A 25,495-nucleotide genomic window follows, 5' to 3' on the forward strand; every position below is an offset into this window, starting at 1 on the left:
TTTTTCTAGGTCATAGTTAATAAACACTGACAAATTGCCTATGAGCATTTTATTCCTGTTATGCTGAGATATGAATATTGGATCTGAGTTTCTCCATTTTTAATGTTTGGAGGAGTTTGCATCCATCACAGGAGGGATAGAAGATGGAGACTGTGAATTAGGGGCAATAAGAGCCTATAAGAGCTTACTCTGTAGATTTATCTTTCCCACACAGTATTTGCTTCTTGTATATTTTCTAGGTACTCAGAGAGTGACTGTCTAATTTGCAAAACCTGTAATGAATGTGAATGGCAGCTAACAGCTGGCATGGTGGTCCAGACGCCAGAATCACCAGTAAAGTAAAAGGGCCTCACCAGTATTTGTCTTTGCACATTGTGCCATCACTTCTGAGAAAGAACAAGCTACCCAACACATTGTCATAATCACCAGCAGCAATTAACATTCTGTAAGCCTGTTTCTCTAACGCCTAAGCTCTCCCCGTTCACAAAGACCTCATTTGCTCTCTTCTCGAAAACCCTGCATTCTTTTTTAGGCCAGCGAATACAACGTGTACCTTTGTGCAGTGCCCTACAAAATCAGAGAGCAATAACCTACAGCCCCTGGGCTGGAAATGGAGCTCTTTAAACTGCAGATAATAAGTCTTAGTGGTTAGAGAGATGAGGAGAGAGAGGACTGAACTTTAGCTGTGATTCTCCTGGTGTATTTTTGCAAAAGCTCTCCGAGGTCACCATGTGAGGGTTTTATAGCATCTGGAATTCACTGACATAGAAAGTTAGACCTCAGAGCTTTCTATATCACCCTGCCCTGATGAAGCCATGTAAGGTACATGGCAGTTAAACTACGCCTGTTTGAGAAGTTCAGAGTACTCCAGTGAAAGACCCTTACTTGTGAGTTACAGCCACTTTCTTATGCAAGTCTTTATAGGTCATTATGTTTGATGGTGTGTGACTCAGCCAAAGAAATGGATTGTACTCAGTTGGGTCCCTGACCACAAAACAAAACGTGTATACTAGCAATTAGTCTGAATTCTGGAATATTATGGCATATCTACCCAGCTAAGTCTCCCTGGATGATCCTAGGATGGTTGTGGGCCAACCCCATCATGTCCTTTCTCTTAAGGAGTCTGAACACAGAACCATAAAGAAAGTAACACAGAAAACAGAATATTATACAAAGGAATATACATTGCTTTAATAAAAAGAAAAACAAAACAAAACAAAAAGAAACCCAACCTGGATTTCCTAAGCTAAGGATTTATTGGAAGGATACAGAGCCTCCCAGGATTGATTGGAGGCAAGAGGACTGGGCTTGGAAAACAGGCAGGCAGGACGCAAGGATCTCTGGAAGACTGGACAGCAGGGGGTGCAGAGGAGTCATGCCACAGGACAGAGAATCTCGGAGACATTGTGCTGTAGCACCTGTGAAATCACCTCCGGTCATCGCTTGTATTATTGAGTGGTTTGCTCCAAGATTCAAGGTCCCCAGGCTCAGGGACTGACTCTACGTCCAGTGCTCACTCTCTGGCTGCCCAGGTAGGGAACTGGCCAGGGGCCCAGTAGCCTTTGCAGCAGGAATTGGTCACTACCTCCTTTAATGATCACACACAATGGAAGATTACTTCAGAAGAGAGATTGAGGTCTCATTTGGAAGAGAGGATTAGAACACCAGTTTTGTCAAATGTAGACTGCAGTCACCTCCCTTTGCTGCCCAACATGCACATTTACACCCTTCTTCCCAAACCTACGTGGAGATGAAAACACAAACAAACAAACAAACAAAAAACACTGCTGCCTATACAATGCCACTATCCCTCATATTTCAATAAACTTCTTCCCTTTTCCTTTAAAGGCTTCCACCACATTCTCATGATTTACTGATTTTAGTTCAGACTTGAGGATCTCTGTCCCTTTATTCACCCTTGAGAACCATCCCAACCAACTCCATTATAATATTTACCTACATTTGCTATATCTAATAGGGTAAATGAAAAGTAAAGACAAGGGAAATTAGTTAAAATATGTAAATACATTCATTAAACATTAAGGAAGGGGGTATGGGTGGCAAATATTGTCCTCATTTCTGAACTTATTATGAGGTGTGGATATGACTTCCATCCTCCCCCACCATATTTCCTTTGCATTTAGCCAGAAACCCAGATACCTCAAGGTTCTTTGACTGTTAAAATACTGATATAATTTCTGATGCATCTTGACCTTAAATGGCCAAGAGGTATTCTCAACTTCTAATTCAAAAGTATCATTGCTATGTTTCTTGGTTGAAGAATTCCTCACGTAGGTACAAAAATATCTAAACCAGTGAAGCCTAGTTTTGCATGCAGAGTAAAACTCAAAACGAGCTAGGAACTATTGTTTTAAAAAATGGTATGTGTTTGTAAAAGAGCAGAGCCTGTTCTAAAAATAGGGGTTTTCTACCATGATTTCCTTATGGAGGCCTGCCATAGGCTATACTCATTATCGCAATCTGGCACAAGCACTCTTATTTTATTTTATTTTAAAATTTAATTCAATTAATTAACATATAATGTATTATTGTTTTCAGAGGTAGAGATCAGTGATTCATCAGTCTTAATCTAGGCACAAACCCTTTAAATAACATTGAATTTACTAAGTCATAAAAGTTGACTATCATAGTCTAGACCAGCTCTGAATGTTCTCTGGAAACTGTACTCTTAAAATGGAGGAATGTTTGTGTTATGAGAAAATGGCTTGAGCATCAAACACAGATGTAATTTATGTTGTTTCTAAAATCCAAATAAGATGACCTAATTTCTTGGTATGGAGCACAGGTTGATTTTTTTTGAGGAGAGAGTCCAAAATGTCCCAAGCTATTAGGACACCACAAACTTCACTAAAGCATTGATCTTTTGCCTTATTGCTAAAGCACCTAGGAAACCGAAACTGTCTGCTTTCCAAGTCCTGTTAGCATCGTGTCAACAAAATACTAGACTGGGAAGGCCAAGGTTTCTATTGATTAAATTGCAGGTCAAAATTAGGAGGTTGACATATCCCTGAGTTAAACATCTGTCAAATAAAAACAAACTACTCCTGTTGCCTGCCTATTGGGACAAAGAAAATACAAAGTATTAAGATCAAAAGTTTATGCCAAGTTGACACATATATGTGTCAAAAGATGACACATATATGATGTCACATCCATTGGAGGTATACCAGGGTAAGCCGCCCATTGTCATACGGCAAGATCCAACTATTTTGCACTATTCAAACTAGACAATTAAATGGAAATATGGTTCTATATCACTGATCTTTTTAATGTTTGATGATAGCTGTAATCTCTATGATGTTCTCAGGGATGTTGAAATGTTTTTTGGTGCACTATTTCAATAGAGATAGATAGCCCCAATGAACTTCCATTGGCCCTTCTGACAACAGTCTTTAATCTGGGGTCAAATAGCCAATAAACTCACCTATCGATAATAGAAAAACAAATGAGCCAATTAAAAGAAATCTGTATAAACATTTCTCCAAAACAGTTATGTAAATGGTCAATAAGCAGATGGAAAGATGTGCAACATCATTAGTCATGAGAGAAACACAAAACAAAACTAAAGGAAAAAAGAACAACACAGTGAATGTGATTTTACTTCATACCCACTGAAACATCTGTAATCAAAAAGATAGATAATCACAAATTTTGATAAGGCTGTGGAGAAATCAGAACCCTCATACGAGTAGGTACAGTCACTTTTGAAAGCAGTGTGACTGTTCCTCAAGAAGTTAAACGTATCATTTGACATAGCAATGTCACACATAGGAAGATACTCAAGTAATTAAAAATAAATGCCCACACAAAAACTTGTACACAAATGTTTCTAGCAGTATTATTCATAATAGCCAAGAAGCAGAAACAACCTATATGATCATCAATTGACAATAGATCAGCAAACGTGGTGTAAACATACAATGAAGGATTATTTGGCTGTGAAAAGGGATGAATTACTAATAGATGCTAAAACATGAATGAACCTTGAAAATAATATGCCCTTAGCTTAAAGAAGCCAGACACAAAAGACCAAACATATGACTCAATTTATATGAAATGTCCAGTACAGGAATCCATAGACAGTAAGCAGATTAGGGCTGATGGGAAGATTGGGGAGTGATAGATAAAGGGTATGGACTCCTTTGGGAGGTGAGGAAATGCTTGAAATTGTGGTGATGGATGCACAACTCTGTGAATGTATGAAAAACCATTGAATTATACGCTATAAGTGCATGAATTTTATCTCCATAAAGCTGTTATGAATAAGAATAAAACAATGAGTCATCTTTTTGCTCCAGTTATGGAAGGTAAATATTTCAACTATATACTAGATTGAAGAATAATCTCTGATTGGATGTGAAATCTCACTATGTTTTTCTTGAAGATTTTAGTCAAAATTTATCATGGTTCCATAAGCTCCACTTTGATAGAAGGCAAACAGTAATGTTATGTTCTGAACGTCCAAAGTTCCATATAGTTTAAGATTTATCCCGTTCCCCAGTATATATATATTCCCTGGTTAATAAACATAGGCCTCCTTGTGGAAGTCTAGAAGGAAAGTGTGATGTTGACCAGATCAGAGTACCTTACAGGATTATCACGAAGTCCTTGCTCAGGGGTATCCAGCCTCCCCTTTGGTTGAAAGATTTCATTTGTAAATTAACTCCGGTCAAGGTTTGTGTAAGAAGCTGTGAATCTCTGTTAGGGTGGCTTAAGTCAAGGGTATTTTGTTTTTACTTTTGTTTTACATATCAGGGATAGCTTTAGAGGGCTATCCATCTATGTCCAGAGATCCCATGGACAAGTAACCATCACCAAAACTCTTTTGGCAGGTCAGAATATTCAAACTGCCATCTCAGATCACTGACAGTTATGGGAAATATGAAGGTTGACTACAAAACCTCTTCCTCCTTGAAATCTTGCCACTGTCTTCACACTCCCCTGGCATAGTTTGGAATACTATTTCGTTCAGCCAACAGAGAGTAACACTTCTCAGACTCAAGTTTTTGGAAAAAAGGAGTATTGCTTGGGAATATAGTTAGGTGTTCACGATGGATTCCCTCCAGCATTCTTGGCTTCCAATGCTCTGATTTTAATCAGGTCTTTTGAAGGATAATTTACACACAGCAACAGTCACCCATTTTTTAAAAGATGCATTCATTTATTTGAGAGAAAGAGATAGTAGGGAGAGGTGGGGCAGAGGGAGAGGGAATGCGAATCTTAAGCAGATTCCATGCTGTGCACAGAACCCTACCTGGGGCTCTATTTCACAACACTGAGATCATCACCTGAGCTGAAACTAAGAGTTAGCAGCTTAACTGACCATGCCACCCAGATGCCCCAACAGTCACCCATTTTAAGTGTGTAGTTTTATGATCTCTTAGAGCTGCCATAACAAAGTACCACAAACTAGATGACCTAAAATAACAGAAATTTATTATCTCACAGTTTGGAGTCTCGAAGTCCAAAGTCAAGATGTTGTCATGCTCTCTCAGAGTCTTTAGATCTAGTTCCTGCCTTGGTCCTCCCAGCTCTGGTAGTCCCAGGTTCTCCTTGCCTTGTGAAAGCATAATTTCACTATCTACCTCTGTCTTCACATGGTCGTCTCCCCAGTGTGTGTGGGTGTCCGAATTTCCCTTTTATTATAAGGGCACCAGTTATTGGATTAGGGCCCACTGATTCTAGTGTGATCTCATCTTAACTTGACTAATGACATCTATAATCACCCTATTTCCAAATAAGGTCACAGTCTGGGGTACTGGGAGGTTAGGACATCAACATACCCTTTTGGGTAACACAATTCAACCTACAACATCATATACCCGTCCCCACAATCAAGGTACAGAATACTCCCATTCCCCCAGAAAAATCCCTTTGAACTCTTTTTCATTATTTTCCTTCTCCTTGCTTCTTGTCCCTGACTGCTACTGACCTGATTGCTTTTGCTTTTACTAGAATTTCCCATAAATGGTAATATATGTATTATACATATATGGTATTATGCAGATAGTCTTGTATTTGGCATCTTTCACTCAGCATAATGATTTTGTACATTTCTACATTTTGGCATAGCAATAGTTTGTTCCTTTTTTATTGCTGATTAGATGGTTATACCACAATTATTTATACATTCAATGCTTTATGGGCATTTAGGTTGTTTCCAGTTTTGAATTTTTATGAATAAAGCAGTTATGAACATTTGTGTATAACTTATGTTGATGCACAGTTTCATTTTTGGAGAGTAAATATCTAGGAATGAAATTGGTGGGTCATAGACTAAGGGTGTGATTAACTTTATAAGAAACTGCCAAATGTATGTATATAGATACATACACATATATGTGTAAACATACATTATATACACACACACACACACACACACACACACACATATAGTCTAGAATGGACTTGATCTAACATTTGTATTTCAAAGACATTTTTTATTGGATACAGAATTATCAGTTGGTAATCTTTCCACACTCAAAGGATACTCTGTAATCTCCTGGCTAACATAGTTTCTGAAGAGAAATAGGCTGTAAATCTTTCCTTTGTTTCTTTCTATCTGGTGTCATATTTTTCTGGTTGCTTTAAATATTTTCTCTTTATCATTGTTTTTCAACAATTTGATAATAATATGCCTTGTTGTGTTTTTCTTAATGTTTCTTTCTTTCGGAGTTTATAAAACTCATTATATTGTGGGTTGATTTTGTTAAATTATATACATTTTTACCTGTTATTTTTTCAAGTGTTTTTCTGTCTCAACTTCTGTCTGTCTGTCTCTCCCGCTCATCTAAGTACACATTTGTTAGACTGACTGATAGTGTCTTGCAGTTCATGGAGTCTGTTCATTTTGCTACTGTGCTGCTTTATTTTGGATAGTTTCTATTGCTGTCCTCAAGGTCATTGGTCATTTCTTTACAGTATCTAATAGGTAATTAATTGTTTCTAGGTTATTTTTCATTCTATATATTGTAGTTTTACTCTCTAGACATTCCATTTGGGTATTTTGAAAATCTTCAGTTTTTCTTATCATCGTGTTTATGTTTTCCTTATACCTTTGAGCAGATTTATAATATTTATAACAGGTATTAAAACCCATCTGCTAATTATAACACTTCCCTGTTTCTTTGTATTGTCTTTTTCCTCCCAATTATAGGTTACATTTTCTTGCTTCTTTACTGCCTGATAATTTCCTTATGCTAGACATTGTGAAATTTATGTGTTTTTTGTGGTGAATTTTGTTGTATTCCTTGAAACTGTGTTGTTTCTTGCACACAGCAAAATTACTTGCAAGTCATTTTAATTATTTCAAGATTTTCTTTTAAGTTTGCTAAAAAGGTCCAGAATAGCCTTTATTCTAGGTATAAATTAGCCCAAGTACTAAGATGGGAGATTTCTGAGAACTCTACCCCATGGAATACAAGGTCTCTCCAGTCTGGCTGTAGGGGGGGAAAAACAGTGTGAACTTGGGGAATTATTCAACCTACTACTTTTGGGGGCTTCTTTCTCCAGCCTTATGGAGTTTCATCCCATCCATGCTCAGATAAACTTTTACTCAAGATTCAAAAATATCCCTTAAATATCTTTAGAATTTTCCTTGTGTCTATACACATCCCCTTCTCCAGTAGTCCTTGAATTTGAAACCATCTCAACTCAGAAAGACCACTGGGCTCTGCTTGAGTTCCTTTTCCTGCATCATGTCCTGGAAACTTGACTGCAAGCAATAATAATTGGCATTCCATTCTTTCTTTTATTTATTTATTTAATAAATATTCATTGAATGCTCGCTCTGTGCCAGACACTGCTTGATGCTCTAAATATTTCCAGTGAACAAAGCAGAAAAATTTCCCAGTATTTGTGGCTTTTACACTCTATTTTTGTACAAGAAAAATGAATTTATTAGAAAGATATATCTAGGAAGCACAGAAAAATATATATATAGGAGATATATAAGAAATGCAGAATGTGGAAAATAAACAAGAGCCAAGGTCACGCACAAAAATAATATGTACTGCACATGCTGTCGCTGCTGAGATGAAAAAGCCCTCTAACCATTTTAAAATTCTTCCATAGTTTACTCAGGATTTGATGTTTTAGAAGAAACAATCACATTGGCAAAATGTGATTGCTTACCCCTCAAGTCCTCCAAATCAGGGAGAGAGAAGACCAGGACCCCTTAATTTCCACCGTAGAAGTGAAGCATGATCTCCAGCAAGATGGCACATAATCAAGAATTCCTTAGAAGGAAGATTTGATATGATTAGGAAGGTGGGTAAGGGTAAGATGCCGGACAGTCAGAACATGACAAAAATTCCCTGAAGTTGCATGGAAAAGTCAAGACCCAGAGAGAGATGGCAGTATTAAGAAACCGAAAGAGAGCAGAAGCTGAATTTAAGAGTTAGAGAAACAAAAATAAAGGTCGGTTATTTATTATAGTAGAAAAGAACTAAGCAGCAGAGAGAGAAGAGCTGAGTTCCGCACAGCTAAAGTGGTCATTAGGTCAACAGCACTGTTGCGGGCTCCCTAGAGCTAGCTGTGTTCTGGGAAGCAATGACTCATGTTCCCATTGCCCACAAGGACTGGGTTTATGCCAGATATGATATTTTTCTCTCCCTTTTCATTGCCATATCCATTTATAATGAACTCATCATTAGACACAGACACGGAATGTGTCTCTTTCTTTACATCTGAAGGAGCAAACCAAACCCTGCTCTGCTAGGTTAATGAGTTATTGAGGAAGTTACACAAGGACGAGCAAATGCTGAGAGTTCTCCAAACTGTGTGGATTCCTTGGTCCCAATGGCCAAAGGAATCTCATCCATAATCTTACTTGGAACCTCCACATCTTCCCTTCCTACCCTAGGATTGCGGCTCTGGGATTTCATTTTAAGAGATGCGATAGGGGGCGCCTGGGTGGCTCAGTCGTTGAGCGTCTGCCTTTGGCTCAGGGCGTGATCCCGGCGTTCTGGGATCGAGCCCCACGTCAGGCTCCTCTGCTGGGAGCCTGCTTCTTCCTCTCCCACTCCCCCTGCCTGTGTTCCCTCTCCCGCTGGCTGTCTATCTCTGTCAAATAAATAAATAAAATCTTAAAAAAAAAAAAAAAAGAGAGAGAGATGGCGATAGAAGGTAGTAACGATTCGACAACTGTTTCCACCTGTGACTCCCCAGCAGGCATGATTTGTCCTACATAAGTCACTGGGCATGGAAGTTTTTGCCCTAATATTTAGAGAAATTAAATGCCCCACTTTGATTTTTCAAAACGCAGACAACTTTTGCTGTCTCAGAGTGCTGGCCACGGCGGAAGCTTTCTCCGAAGAACAAACTTTCCCCTTAAGCACCATCAGCTGTGAATCAGGAGCTGTAAAGTGGAGAGAACAATTAAAATCAATGACAGCGTTTAGTTTCCTGCCAAGAGTATCTTGCCCGGTTCACAGATTGCGCTTAGCTGCCTTCAGTGCACCGAGAACACCCTGGGCTAGCTGGTGGCTCAGCTGGGGACACACTAATTGCTTTTATTAATGAGGGGAGCTCTCTTTTCTCCACTGATGTTTCTTGAGCTTCCATCTCATGCTTGGTTGGTGAAGCATCACTACTACAAGCCGAACCACAGTTACAATATTTTTCTCCTAATCGAGATCAGCAGAGCATAATTCGAAGGAGGAAATAGGAAAAAAAAACCCAGTTATATTTGAATTCCTAATAGTTCCTTTCAACCATGAGCATTTTAGAGTATAAAATGCAGTGATTATCAAATGAATTTTAAAAACTACATGTCCCCTCAAGTTCTACACATTGGTACCAGGCAGTTAGATGCTGGCTTCAAAGTAAGGAGCACTGGATTTGGAGTCCAAAGATGAAGGCTCCTGTACCAGTTTCTCAGGCACATTCATAGTATCACTTGATATTACTTTTACTTTCTTTGTGGAAAGGGGATAATCCAGGACCAGGCTGTCTCACAGCTCTCACAATACAAAACAAAAACAACAACAAAAACAAAAACTAGAATCTGAAATAGTGGGTACTTACATACATATACTATGCTTATCCTACCGGAAGAGGTTCAAGTACCAATCATTGAGTACATATTCTGCTACCATATGCCCAACATCATGCTGGTCAAAAGTAGTTAGTTCATGTCCCTTTTCTTACCTTTGTCAATGGCTCATTATACAGAAAGACCAGCAGCTTGGTTAATAGAGCCATGGACAATTAGAAAGGAAGATGCTCTCTTGCTCCTGTTTCCAAGAACTGGCATGATCCAGAGTTGAAGGGATTGTCTTGAGGGGCATTATTGTCCCCCTGATAACCTTTTTCCTTCAAAAGAAAATCACTTCTCCCACCACTTGGGTGATAATACAAGAGATGACCTCAGTGTATCTGGAGAAACATTGCAGACACAGGAGGGAGTGGACAAGGAGGAAGCAGAACAATGGAATGAAGAGGAAAAATAGGTAAAGGGGGACCAAGGAGGGAGAAGGCTGTGGGGGGGGGTGGAGAAAAGGCAATAACAAAGAAAATGGCATTTCAGGAGAGAGACGCCAATTTAGTAAGAGAAATCAACAGAGATTGAAATCAACTTAGAAAACCATATTACAAAGATAATTTTTGGAATAAAGGTCAACCAATACACAGAGCTGTGCTAAATTTCTGTTTGGAAAGACATAGTTTAGTTGCAACTCCTATTTATATAGCTTAACATGTAGACCTAGTGATTTAATACCTCTGTAATTATGTATATAATTGACACTCTTATAATGTTTTATTTATTCTTCCAGGGTTGTGTTTATTGCAGACTGTCTCATTTTAGAGTTATTTATGTCCTTGTCTGTCTCCTTTACCACTGAATGGATTCTCCCAGGCCAGAGCCGGGTCTTATTCATTTCTGTATTATCCTCAACACCTAGCACAGTATCTATCAAGCAATAAAGGTTTAATAAAAGTTTAAATTGAAATGAATTATTTTAAGACTTTATTATCTCGTGTGTGTGTGTGTGCACGTGTGTGTGTGTGCATACACTAAATTGTTTTGGAAAATTGCATTTTAGTTTTAACTTCCCAAGTTAGAAATGCAACAATAGTGCATTAAAATACCAGGAGGACAAGTCTGATAATCTGCTCACTAAACAATGGCTGGGGAATGATTATCTATTCTTGATGGGATCTAGCTGTCCTCAGACTTAGGGAGTAAGGGGAGGAGGTGTGGATTAGAGAATTGATATAGAGGTAATTCTCCTTGCTGCAGGTGGAACAGATCTAAGGGAGTAGCATTGTGTATAGGAAAGAAATACCATACAAGCCACAATCCTTGCTCCTTACCAACTGTAAAATCTATTTGGAGAAGAAGAAAAAGACAACTGAAACAATTCAGCAACTATATAGCAGAAGCAAGTCCTACATATCTTTACATAATGGAAATATTTTGGCAATGAGTGATAGAAGGCATTACAATTGTTCTCCACCACAAAACTAGTTCCGACCCATCCTCTATTTTTTGTTTAGTTATCTTAAGGGAAGGCTTCTAGTCTAAATCTCCCTGAGTAGTTACCTCCAACCTGTTAGTGTTTGAAGACATTCTCTAGCTTCAGAAGCAGGTGACACGGTAGAGGCGGATAGGGCTGTCAGCCAGTGGACATGGTTCTGCTGAGAGCCTTACGAATATACTGAAGAAGCATTTGAAAGTAACTCGTGGTCTCTCTTAGTTGAGAGGAATGTACAACTTCCTGACACACACGATAAAACTGCTTCTCTTCTCTTTAGCTGTATGTGACAATTCTTCACTCAGACCGTGAATGTGTGTAAAGACCAGCGGGTGACACAATTGTGACTTTAGATGAATAGGCTGAAAGCTGAAAGACCAAGCTGGTCTAATGTGCTTTGCATTTTGACTCATGCTGTGTTGGCTTGCTCCTGCTGGTCAGGCTGAGGGAGCCTGGCATCTCCTCTTCATTATATTCTCATTATTTTTATGGCAATTTTTGTGTTTTGGACTTAAAAATATCAGAAATTATTTTCATCAGAGGGACAACAGTAGAGACAAGGAAAAAAGGATTCCTTCACTATATGAACAGGGAAAGCTGTTTATAGGAGGCATTGAAAACTCAGAGGCTTTTAATGTGTTCTTCACTTTTCTAAACTCAAATGAGGATAGTAAGACACCTAAGGATAAAAGGAGAGAGTGTCATACTTTAATGAAGAATTGTCTATTCCGTGGTTACTTTAGTAAATTGGCTGTGTTCATATTCGAAGTTGCTCATGGTTGTGCTTATGCTACTAGACAAAAGGACTATCATGAGAGGGTTTCATACTGAAAACTTGGGGTGCATAGTCCAGTAGTGTGAAGACTGTAAGGAGGATGGAAGGAAGGGAGAGAGAGAAAGTAGGAGGGAGGGAGAGGAAAATAGCTGATTTTGAAATAGAAAAAGACTTTGGAATTCACATGCTTTCTTTTCCAGCTTATTTAAATCTAGGAATACAAATTTTGGAAAAAAAACAAATTCACATTGTCAACTACTTACATACAGAAGCCTTTGACATCTGGTTCTATATTTTTCTTCATCCCAAATCTTGCCATCATAACAGTAAACATGAGACACTAGAGACTATATAGGTAGAAGCAGGTTTTATTTTATTTTATTTTATTTAAAAAAATTTTTAAATATATTATGTTAGTTAGAACCAGCTTCATGGGTTCAAATATTACCATCATCTTACTTCCTGAGTGAGTTAGGAAAAATTGCTAGTCTGTCTGCACCTGTTACTTCATTGATGCCTCAGTTTCTTCATCTGTAAATCTGGAACGTAACAATAGTGCCTCCTTAGATCGTTGCAAAGATTAAGTTCACTAATACATCTAAAGCACTTAGAACAGCGACTGACACAAAGCGGGTACTCAATGAATTAGACATCCCCATCTCAAGTTCCACTGACCTTTCATCTGACCTTCTCCTATCCTCCTCTCCTTTCAATTTCAGCAACTTACTTCCTGAATCCTTCATCTTCTATTGGATACAGAACGACTCTGTTTCTAAACACTTAAACTTTCATATTACTGGATCCAACCATACCTATTATCCTTCCATCTTTCTGACTCCCTGACTTTGGTATCCAAAACTTGGGAATCTACTGTTGACATAAACAAGGTTAAAAGACAAATAACAGATTGGGAGAAGATGTTTACAATCTCTACTAACAAACGAATGGTGTACAGAAATAAAAACAATTCCTATAAGTCATTAACAAAAAGACAAGCAACCTAATAGAAAAGTGGTCAAATGAATGGAGAAACAACTCCAAAGATGGAATGTCCAAAAACATATAAAAACATATACAAAATGCTCAAACTTTGCTAGTAATTTGGAAAAGTGACGAAGTAATGAAACATTCCATATTCCAGAGATTGGTATGAACTCTCAGTCTGAATTTACCAGCTGTTGGTGAGGGTATTTGCTAAGACCTCTCATGTGTCACTGGTGGGATTTAACTGAGAGATATCCATTGGAGAACAATTTGGTATTGCCTGACTCAGCTAAGGATGGACATCATTTGTGGATTGGATACCCCTGGATGCTTACCAGGATCCTTCCCCAAGCCTTGCGTTTTTTTACAGAAGCCTGATTTTGTTTGTCTAGCTATCCCTTTCCCTATGCAGTCATGTGTTCAAAGGGAAGAAGGTGCTGCCTCAGTTTCAGGAATGGGCTTGGTATTTTCTAAAAAGTAGCCATGTTCCCTTTGATAATGACCCAATTGTAGCCTATAAATTAGAAGAGGAGGTCTGTTGTGAGTATTCTGGAGAAAGATTACAAGTCCTGAGAGATTGCCTGAGGAAAAACAGCCTTCCCTCTTCTGGACACTGTTGTTTCTCAATGTCATGTTTCCAAATGCTGTAACCATTTTGCTACCAGCCTGAGAAGGGACACACACCCAGAATGGCAGGATGGAAGATGGAAAAGAGTGGCTTCTTAATGTCCTTATTGGGAATCGAATAAACCAAGCCTAAAAAGCCAATACCACCTCAACAACATTTCTTTTAAGTAAAATAATACATGTTTTCATTTCTAAGCCAGATTGAACTGAAGATTTTGCTTCTTACTGTCAAAATCAGCCTATCTATAGTTATAGAGCCACAAAAATCCCACTCAGGTGTATATATGTGCAAGAATACATATTGTGGCAATCTTTACAAAATCCCCAAATCGGAAGCAAATTGTCTAGCTTCACTTGAATAAGTTCAATACGCTTAGTATAATCTTATGATGAAAGACTGAAAACAATTAAAATATATTGAAATGAAAACACTTGATCTGTTATCATAGACATGGTTATGTATCCAAAACAGAATGTAGGGTGAGAAAAAAAAGTTATAGCATAACATTTGTATGAACTACATAAGCTCATAAAACAATACTTTTCTTGGTCCATTTATATGTACATAAGGAGTAAACATAAAAAACCGTGATAAACACACATAAACTCAGAGAAGAAGGGACATACTAGGGGTATAAAGAGAATTTCAATTGTATGTGTCTTATTTTATTTCTTTACTAGAGATGCAAACCACATGTGAAGAAACATTAGCATTTGTTAATTCAGATTAACGATGACAGGGGTATTTTTTTTTAATTTTTTACCTTTTTTTAAAAAAGATTTTATTTATTTATTTGACACAGAGAGACAGCCAGAGAGAGAGGGAACACAAGCAGGGGGAGTGGGAGAGGAAGAAGGCAGGCTCCTACCAGAGAAGACTGATGTGGGGCTCGATCCCAGAACGCTGGGATCACGCCCTGAGCCGAAGGCAGACGCTTAATGACTGCGCCACCCAGGCACCCCAGGGGTATTTCTTATATTACTCTGTAATTGGTAAATTTCTGTATGCTTAAAATTATTCATAATAAATATTTTTTTAAATAAAATTAAGTTTAACATAAAACAAATTGGAAAAAAGGACAGAAAAGAGATACTGGAAATGGAACTGGAGTGGGATCATTTTTACTATTACATTTTTTAAAAGATTATTTATTTATTTGAGAGAGAGAGTGTATGAGCTGGGGGCAGGAGCAGAGGGAGAGGAAGAAGCAGGTTTCCTGCTGAGTGCAGAGCCTGATGCAGGGCTCGATCCAAGGACCCTGAGCTCATGACCTGAGCTGAAGGCAGACGCTTAACTGACTGAGCCACCTAGGCACCCATCACTATTAAATTTAAACAGAGCTCTCTTGTTTGAATGTTGTAACAACTGTGAATTTTATTTGCAATCTCGTGAAAACAGAATCTTGCACAAAATTACACTGCGTCTCTCACTGTATATCTCTTGTGTTTCAGCTCATCAACTCCCTCTGTGTTACACGATCGTTCCTAGGCAGGATCAACAATATGGTGGATCACTTGGGCCACCTGCACATAAGCATCCCCCATTTCCTATGTGTCTCTGAGAAGTTCACAATATGTTCAAAATAAATGCCAACATATGAAATTGCTAGAGAACACTGTGCTCCTGGAATTCCTTCATATCCTGCTTGATTTTACCCTCCTCAGCTCAAACCAACAATCCACCTTCTCTCTTCCTAAGCACAGCTATTGAGAAAATAATCACCACAATGTTGATTTGTTATGGTCCTTAATCCATCTTGCCAATTTAGTATGGTTCTTAATCCATCTTCGACCTGTCTATGCATGTACTGGGTGATATCCTTCACTCCTGAGGTTTTTCCTACCATCTAAACACTTTGCTTCTCAAATGTGAAACTCCCATCAGATCTCTACCATCAACCTCCAGTGAGATTTCAGCTTTTGTATTGAATTTCTCTTTCTAGTTATGTCAAATTGAACACACTTGCTAGACCCAACAAAAGAAAGGGCATGGTTGGGGTCAGAACTAATAATCTATAATTGGAAGCTGTGTAATATGGAGAATGGTGAATAGAGAGCCAGGACTCATCACTGCAATTCATTTGGGATGGCCTCAAATTTTTTACACTCTTCTCATTGACAGGTGGGGGTCTATGGCCCCTCTTCTTGAATATACATGGATTGTATGACTGCTTTGACCAATAAAATATGGCAAATGTTAACACTGTGCCAAATTCCGAGCCTAAACCTTTTATCACTGACAAATTCTACTTCCTGAGTCTTAGGTCTTGTTCTGTGTGAGCCCAGTCACCACATGAGAAGTCCACCACTCTATGACTGCCATGAGGGGGGACTACATGCATGTGTTCCACTTTTGCATCTTAGCTGAGCCCAGTCTGGTAACCATCCCTTTTTGGGTGCCAGACCTGTGACTGAAACCATCTTGGACCCTTCTGACGAGCCCAGCCAACAATAGTTCTGAGTGACCTCAGTCAGTGCTGTGTGGAGCAGAAGAATCAAGCACTGAGCCCTGCTCAAATCTCTGACCCACAAAACTGTGGAATGTGACAAATGGCTTCAAGGCACTGAGTTTAGGAATTTTTTATTGTAACCATAGATAACCTGATAACTTCGTCCTCCTCAGGGCTATTTAATGGGCCTCTTGCGTTTGCATAGTTCTCACCCATGAAACATTTTTCACTTACTATAGATCTTTCAAAAATAATCACAGGGCACCTGGGTGGCTCAGTTGGTTGAGCAGCTGCCTCTTGATTACAGCTCAGAGCATAATCTCAGGGTCCTGGGATGCAGCCCAGGTGTCGGACTCTGCACTCAGTGGGAAGTCTGCTTGGGATTCTCTCTCTCCCTCTGCCCTTCCCCTGCCCCATTCTTTCTCTCTCTCTCTCTCAAATAAATAAATAAATAAATAAATCTTAAAAAAATCATAAACTCCCTCATTGTTAAAAAAATTAACACATAATTATATAAAATAAAAACTGAAGACTCTACCTTTATCCCTTACCTCCATTCCATTTTCCACCTCAAAGTTAACCTCTGTTCCAAAAAAAAAGAAGAAAAAAAAGTTAACCACTGTTCCTATTAATGGATGTTTATATTATTTCTAGATTTTTGCTTAATCAAATAGTGTTGGAACAGCTTTGTATTTGAATGAGTAGTCTCTATAACTTTTAGATTCATTGAAATTAAATTGTGGGGCCAATAGTATATATAATTAAGCCTGTGGTACATAATACCAAATTGCCCTCTAAAAAATGAAAAACATTTACTCATTTATATTTTCACCAATAGTTACAATTACATGCATTTCTGCAAACATTAGCCACTAACGGATATTGTCAATCATTTAAATTTTGTCACTGTGATAGTGGTCCAAGGGGTAGCTCATTGTTTTAATTGATATTTTTCTGATTATCTGTAAAGTTTGTAGCATTTTTCTTATGTTTATTACTACTTGGATTTCTTCTTCAGTTTGTTTTTTTATTTATAATCTTTTAAAAAATTATTCTGGGGGCACCTGAGTGGCTCAGTTGTTGGACATCTGTCTTCCGTTCAAGTCAGGGTCCCGGGGGACTGGGATCGAGTTCTGCATTGGGCTCTGTGCTCAGTGGGAAGCCTGCTTCTCCCTCTCCCACTCCCCCTGCTTGTGTTCCCTCTCTCACTGTCTCTCTTTCTCTGTCAAATAATTAATAAAATCTTTTAAAAAATTATTCTATTAGGTTTTTTTTGCATTTATTGTTAATATTCTGAATATTAATTTGTAGTCTGTTTATATGCTGCAAATACATTTTTCTAGTTTATGGCTTGTCTTTTACTTATTAATTTTTTTAAGATTTTATTTATTTATTTGACAGAGAGAGACAGTGAGAGAGGGAACACAAGCAAGGAGAGTGTGAGAGGGAGAAGCAGGCTTCCCACCGAGCAGGAAGCCCAATGTGGGGCTTGATCCCAGCACCCTGGGATCATGACCTGAGCCGAAGGCAGATGCATAATGGCTGAGCCACCCAGACACCCCTACTTATTAATTTTTTATTCAAAAATATTTATTGAACATTTATTACCGTTTTTCTAGATATATGAAATACAGATGTGAGTTAGACAAAGTCCCACTCGCTCGGAATTAATAGTTTAGTGTAAAAGATATACAAGGAACAAATATCATGTAGGTATGATGTTATATAAATTTTATAAAGAAAAATGGATTAGGGTAAGGGATATAGAATGATATAGTGTACTATTTTAGATAGGGAAGTCAGGAAAGTCATCTGATGACTGACGCAAGCTAATATCTGGATTAAAAACATTCCAGTCTGAGGAAATAGAATGTGCAAAGCCCTGAGGCAGGAGCATGCTGGGAGTGCTCCAGAGACTGCAAGAAGGCCAGTGTGGCTGAAGGACTGCACATAAGGAGGAAGATGGTAAGACACCAGCCTAAAGAGACAGCCAGGGCTTAGAAAATTTAGGCCTTGTTAACTATGGACTATGGAGTTCTTTCATTAAAGAATGGGAGCAAGTCAGTATTTTTGATAGGACAGTGATGTAATCTTATTTCCATTTGAAAATGATCAGGTTGGCTACTGTGGAGAACAGACTGTGTGTGTGTGTGTGTGTGTGTGTGTGTGTGAAAGGGGGTGTTGGGTAGAGTGGGAGCAGAAAGATCATGTGGTTGTTAACCGTAGCATGCAGTAAGTAATTTTGGTAGTCTAGGCAAGAGAGGACTGAACCAGGGTTTTGGCAAGAAGGGTAGAGAGAAGTCACCAGATTAAGGATGTATTTCAAATGTAAAGCTGACAAGAGCATCCGATGGTTAGGATGTGGGATATGAGGAAAAAAGAGAAAAGACAATTCCAAGGTATTTGTCCTAACCACTAGGTGAATAATGGAGCCCTCTGTTGAGATGGAGAAGACTGGAGGGGAAAACAAGGAATCACTTTTTTACATGGTAAGTTTGAGAAGACTATTCAATAGCTCACTGCTATGTAGGCAGTGGGTGGAGTCTTGAGTTTAAGGGGGAGGAGGCTGGAGGCAGCATGAGTCTGTGAGTCATCAGTGTGTGATGGTATTTAAAGCCATGGAATTCTGTGGAAGTCAGTGTGGGCAGGGAAGTGAAGCTGTCCAAGACCAAGTCCTAAGGCTCCCGTATCCACGAGGAAGAGATTGGAGGAGGACCTATCCTGGGAGCTTGAGTGAGGTGTGAGAAAACCCAGGAGCCTGTGGAATCTCAGAAGGCAGGGGAAGCACCTAGAACAGTGCCCAGTGCATAGTAAATGCTACATAACAATTAGCTGCTATTATCATTTCTCCTTTTGAAGCAAGGAATTGTGATTGATTGTGATTGATTCCCAAGTAGTCCTCTGAGCTCTGATTTCAAATAGGGTTGCGTTCCATGACAGTTTTTGTCAGGAAACTATGACAGGATATATTAGACTCCATGATCAGATTGTAAGTGATAGAGGGATGGAATATGTTAGGATTTAGAAGAAATACTTTATTTGGCAATGTAAAGGTCATTAGTGACTTTGAGAAGAGAGGTTTTTAGTGGAGAGGCAAAATTCTAAATGGATTGAGCTCTAGAGAGAATAGCAAGATGAGAAAAGATATGCCGACTCCACTGTTGAGGAATTTTGCCTTAAAGAGGAACGGAGACAGAGAGTTGTCAGAGGAGGATATAGGATCAAGGGAAGGCTGTTTTATTTTTATAAGATGGGAGATACTTTTCCAGGATGATTTCATGCTGATGGCAATGAGCCAATAGAAAGTCTAAATTAAGAAATCAGAAGAGAGAGGACAATTCTAGAGATAATGTCCTTGGGTGGGTATGAAGCTACATTAGACACTGCCCAAGTCTTACCTAAGACTCTGGCCCCAGGTAAGAGCACAGATCATTCAACCATTTTTAACAAGATGCAACAAAGCAAAATCAAAAGGTGTAGAGGGGGTAGGCTAGTTAATGTTTCAAAGGGAGCACAAGGAAGTTTGATTCTGACGGATTCCTTTTTCTCAGAGAGCTAAGAAGGTCAATAGTGGAGAATGAGGAGGGAGGCGTAGGTATTGGAGATTTCTAAATATAGGAGCACGAGTGAACTCTTTGGCTTGGGAAATAGGGCTTCAGCCCAGAGGGGTCACTGGAGGGGTGTGGTCAGTCTGATGTTTTTTCATTCAGCCATCGTTATGTATTTTTCTTCACCTACATTGCTTACATTGTTTATGTTGTCTTTGATCATACATAAGATGTTCTTTTTTCTCTTTGTGTAGGTAACTCAAATTTTCTAATTTTTTTCTCTATAGATTCTGGGATTTCTCTATAGACTCTGGGATTTCTCTACAGACTCTGGGATTTCTCTACAGACTCTGGGATTTCTCTATAGACTCTGGGATTTCTCTACAGACTCTGGGATTTCTCTACAGATTCTGGGATTTCTCTACAGACTCTGGGATTTCTCTACAGACTCTGGGATTTCTCTACAGACTCTGGGATTTCTCTACAGACTCTGGGATTTCTCTACAGACTCTGGGATTTCTCTACAGACTCTGGGATTTCTCTACAGACTCTGGGATTTCTCTACAGACTCTGGGATTTCTCTACAGACTCTGGGATTTCTCTACAGACTCTGGGATTTCTCTACAGACTCTGGGATTTCTCTACAGACTCTGGGATTTCTCTACAGACTCTGGGATTTCTCTACAGACTCTGGGATTTCTCTACAGACTCTGGGATTTCTCTACAGACTCTGGGATTTCTCTACAGACTCTGGGATTTCTCTACAGACTCTGGGATTTCTCTACAGACTCTGGGATTTCTCTACAGACTCTGGGATTTCTCTACAGACTCTGGGATTTCTCTACAGACTCTGGGATTTCTCTACAGACTCTGGGATTTCTCTACAGACTCTGGGATTTCTCTACAGATTCTGGGATTTCTCTACACTCTGGGATTTCTCTACAGACTCTGGGATTTCTCTACAGATTCTGGGATTTCTCTACAGACTGGGATTTCTCTACAGACTCTGGGATTTCTCTATAGACTCTGGGATTTGTATATTCTTTTTTTGTATCTTCTTGAGAAGGCTCCACATCTACCCTAAAATAACTTTTTTAATTCTTCACTATTTCTTCTAATATTTTCATAATAACTATTTTCTTTTACGTAGATTTTTTTGCGTGTGCATATCTGTCTAACTTCATTTTTCTCAAAATGGATAACAAGGTGTCCCAAGATGGTCTTTCAAAAATCCACCCTTCTACCTCTTAAATGCCATACTTGCTCATATGCGTGCATCTATTTTTGGACTTTTATAGTTGTTTCATTTATCACTTGCCTGCTCCTGCATTGTTACCACATTGCTTTAATCACTATAGTATATTTAAATATCTGATGGTAAAAGTCACCATTTAAAATTTCTTTCAGGGGCGCCTGGGTAGCGTAGTCGTTAAGTGTCTGCCTTCAGCTCAGGGCGTGATCCCGGTGTTATGGGATCGAGCCCCACGTCAGGCTCCTCCGCTGGGAGCCTGCTTCTTCCTCTCCCACTCCCCCTGCTTGTGTTCCCTCTCTCGCTGGCTGTCTCTCTGTCATATAAATAAATAAAATCTTTAAAAAAAATAAAAAATAAATAAAATAAAATTTCTTTCAAAAATTTCATGGCACACCTTGGGAATTTTTTGCTCCAGATGAAAATTATCTCCCAGATGATGCTAATTCAATACAATAATCATCTTGTAAAACATCATCTAACACCGTGAAGGGGTTTTGATGGGAATTAAATTGAAGTTAAAGATTAATTTGGGGAGAATTAACATTTACAATCTGAGGACTTTTCACAGAGAAAACTGTGATTCTCAATATTTATTTGGGTCTTTTTTATGTTCGTCAGAATGGTTTTAAAGATTTCTTCAATGAAGAACCTCTGTGGCATCTTAAAGGGCATTTTCTGGCTCTGACACCATAAAACGGAACTCACCTATGATCTTCCACATGGCACCTTGAACAAATGAATCTCTTGGTGCCATGGTTTCCTTATCTGTTAAAAAAGGATTGTTGTGGGGAATAAACAAGTTAACACCTGTGAAGCACTTAAAACATGCCTGGTGTCGCCATATTGAAGCCCTACAATCTCGAATAGTCCTTTGTGATCTGACCACATCACACCACTGCCTTTCCACAAAGGAGGACGTGTCTGAGCCTTTGCACACATTATTCCACAGTGTCTGAAGAATATAGTTTCCAGACCCTCAGCTTCTGTAACACAGGAGACAGCTTAATAGGGCAGGATGCTGCTTTCAGAAAGATGAGAAAGACTTCTCATGGAAACATAAAAATATGTAAAAAAATTTTTTTTGAAACTGCTCTGTAGCTGGCTATTTGTGTTTGGTACCAGTTTTGGGTTTTGGGGTTTTTTTTTGTTTGTTTGTTTGTTTTTTTTGTTTTTTTAGATAATCTAAAAAATCTACATATAAAAACAGACAAATTTAAAAAATGTTTTCAAGGTAGAAGGGGACTTTACAATAGATGAGCTGCCTGAATATCCGTGTATTTATATATATAACCAGTAAAGTACATCTTTTGAACCTGCCATGCAAACACGTGACATTCATTTCATATTTAACCACAGAAATTTGCACCGTACTGTGTTATTTTTCACGTGCATTCAAAATCACAAATAATAGTTAATCACTGAGAAGAGGAGGCCGTGCCAAGACTACTTGGGATTGTTTTTTTTTTTTTTTTTACCTCATGGTTTTTTACCAGAACCAAAGACCTGTGAGACTCTTCATCTGTTAAAATATATTTTTCTAGGAAATATTAAATGTTGTTAGTAGCAGAAGATCTCTCACAAAAGGCTCTAATAAATGGATACATATATGTTACATGAAAAGTCTTCTTACATATTTTCTTTAAAAACCAGAGTTTTAGACAAAAAGTTTCAGAACATTCTAGGCTATACTGAGGGAGGTGACACTCTTCCACAGTGGCCATTGGTTGGGGAGGAAGTGAACAGATGGCAAAAAAGAAAACCTACCTCTATATCCCTGTCTCTGTTTCTGTTTCTCTCTCTCCACTGAAATAGGGAATATATTTAATTATAGAACCCATGGGTTCTCCTTCATGGAAGTATCAGCATAATAACTCCCTCAAGGGAGGCAGTACCAGAGTGTTTCAAACCACTGACTCTGAGAGCCCTGGGATCATTTTTGCTGGCATGTTCTAACTTGCAGGAGTTCAACACATACTATGTGGCCAACTGAGAGAAGCACTGAAAAGAGAGCCTTGGTCTCTGGAGAATGTCTTTAGAGCATGGTAACTAGGGTACTAGGTCACCACAAAGCTACTTCTGAGAATAAGTAAAACAGACAGAGGAGAAAACAGCCCATGTAATATTAATGCATATTGTGCTGAAGAAAGAAATATGCTCCAGTTGCAGTGTCCTTATGACCTGCTGCCCTAATTTACATGCCCTTGGACTTAACACACTCCCAAGGCATCAGCCTGTGGTTTCTGCTTCTCTCTGATGTGTTTATTTCTTAAAATAGTTGAACTTTTTGAAAGAGCAGAATCAACAAGATATATTAGAGTAAACAAAACAAAGTCAAGAGCAAGGGCAGAAACTACTCTGTGATGGTTGCCTGGGGATGGCCAACACCAGAAATCATACTGGGGGGGGAAGAGCACTGCCCTGACCTTCGTTCTGGGTTTTCCAAGGTCTCAGGCACTAGAGGAGTCCCCATCCTTATCTCAGGGAGTGGATCCTTTGACTACTCACCAGGAGTGTGGTCTTTGAGGAGTCTCAAAGAGCAGAATCTGATGAAGAAAGAGACCTCAGAAAATAGTACCACCACACTTCCATCCCAGCAGGGATCCAGAGCCCAGGCACAGTACATAAATGTCCGGTACATTTACTTCTACGAAAACTTAAACATAGTTGTCAAATGAAAAAGTCATTATTGATGTAACCATTGTGAACAGCTTAAGCACCAACCTATGAATGACGATTTAAAGTAAAAATACAGCAGAGGGGGCTTCTAAACCCCTAATAGTGCACCATGTAATGCAATACTCTGCGAAGCCCGAACCCCATACGCTGCTCCAGAAAAATGGTGAGACTCTGAAAAGTAGAACTTACCAAGAAAAAATATTCCATTGAAATTGTTGTTCAACTTATGGTAGCAGATGCCATTTTCTTTCAGCCTCTATAATTTCCCCGTCACTTAGTTTCTGAAAGAGCAGTACTCAGCAGATTTTTACAACTGTTTTATTCAGATGGAGAATGCTGGTAAAGGTCACTGTTTCCGGATATCACCTGGTCCTAAACGAACCCCCTCCAGTAGGGGGCTTCGAGGACGGAACTGGGGAGCCATGGCCTCTTCGGGAGAAAAAGCATGTCCTAAGACAGAGTTCATCATTATAGACATTAAACTGGTTTAGGGTTTGTATTTCCATGTGAATCTAGTCATAAAACATAATCCACACAATTTTAGATTAAATTTGCCCTCTAGTTTGCCAGATACAAGAACATAAATTATATAATAGGTTATCTCCCTTGCTCAAAGACGCCATCATTTACTAAGCCATTACTTTCCTTTTTAGTTAAGCTAATGAAGTTGAACCAAAAGCAATAGTGCCAACGAGAGCAGGCACTCGACAAATAGTTGATTGACTGACAGAAATAAGAGGAGGTCCACAGAGAAACTATAGGCCCAATAAAAAACATTGATTAAATCCATCTAGTCAGTCTGGTGTTTGTAGTTTACTTCACAAGTGAATGCAACCCCGAAATCAATTTCACTACATGGAAAATGTGGGTAAACATACTGCAGTTGAAAATAAGGATCTACACAATTATGGATAGAGAAACAATTCGAGAGAAATTGAAAGGTTAGTATAGGAAATGGGACAAGATAAAGAGAAGTGGGGAAAATAAGACGTAGGAAGCTCCCAAGCAATGGAGTGAGGCATGAGGGCGAAGAGGTCTGAGGCAGAGAATCGTTTTCCAGTTCATCATTTGCTCTCTTCTTAAGGGTACCACTTTCATTCTGGAAGGGTTTCCTGGATGAGGTGAGTTTTTAAATGAAGGATTTGGAGAAGATGGTGAGACCAGCTGTCAGAGCAGAACATCATTCTCAGCAGCAGGGGAGAAGGGCTGCATGCTAAAAAGAAATGCAGGGTGGCTGGGAGGGGAGCCTGTGCACCAGGCTGGAAAGAAGCAATGACGGAAATGCCAGCGGATACGCTGTGGCAGTTAATACTCGGCCGCCTCGGGGGATGGCAGGCCTAACAATAACCACGTCAAAGCACAATTCAGTATCGAGAGGGAAAGACGTTGGGAGGAATTTAAATCAAATAAAAATAAAGACCATCAAAGCATAGAGAGAAGAAGGTTATTAAAACAATGAAGGGTGCCCTACCCCTGCCTCCCGCACTGGATCATCATTAAACTCCCGCTCCCTGCTCTGGATTCTAAAGACACTGTGACCCACGGGACCACTCGCAACTTTCGTTTCCAGAAATAGCAGCAGGTGATGCAAACTTTCCCACCAGGAACCAGATATTTTTATCTCTCTGTCATCCTCAAGGAAAAAATAAAAATAAGCATGGCTTGTGTTGTAGAGTGCGTCCTGT

The sequence above is a fragment of the Ailuropoda melanoleuca genome, chromosome 7 (genome assembly GCF_002007445.2).
Source record: "Ailuropoda melanoleuca isolate Jingjing chromosome 7, ASM200744v2, whole genome shotgun sequence".
Lineage (NCBI taxonomy): Eukaryota > Metazoa > Chordata > Mammalia > Carnivora > Ursidae > Ailuropoda > Ailuropoda melanoleuca.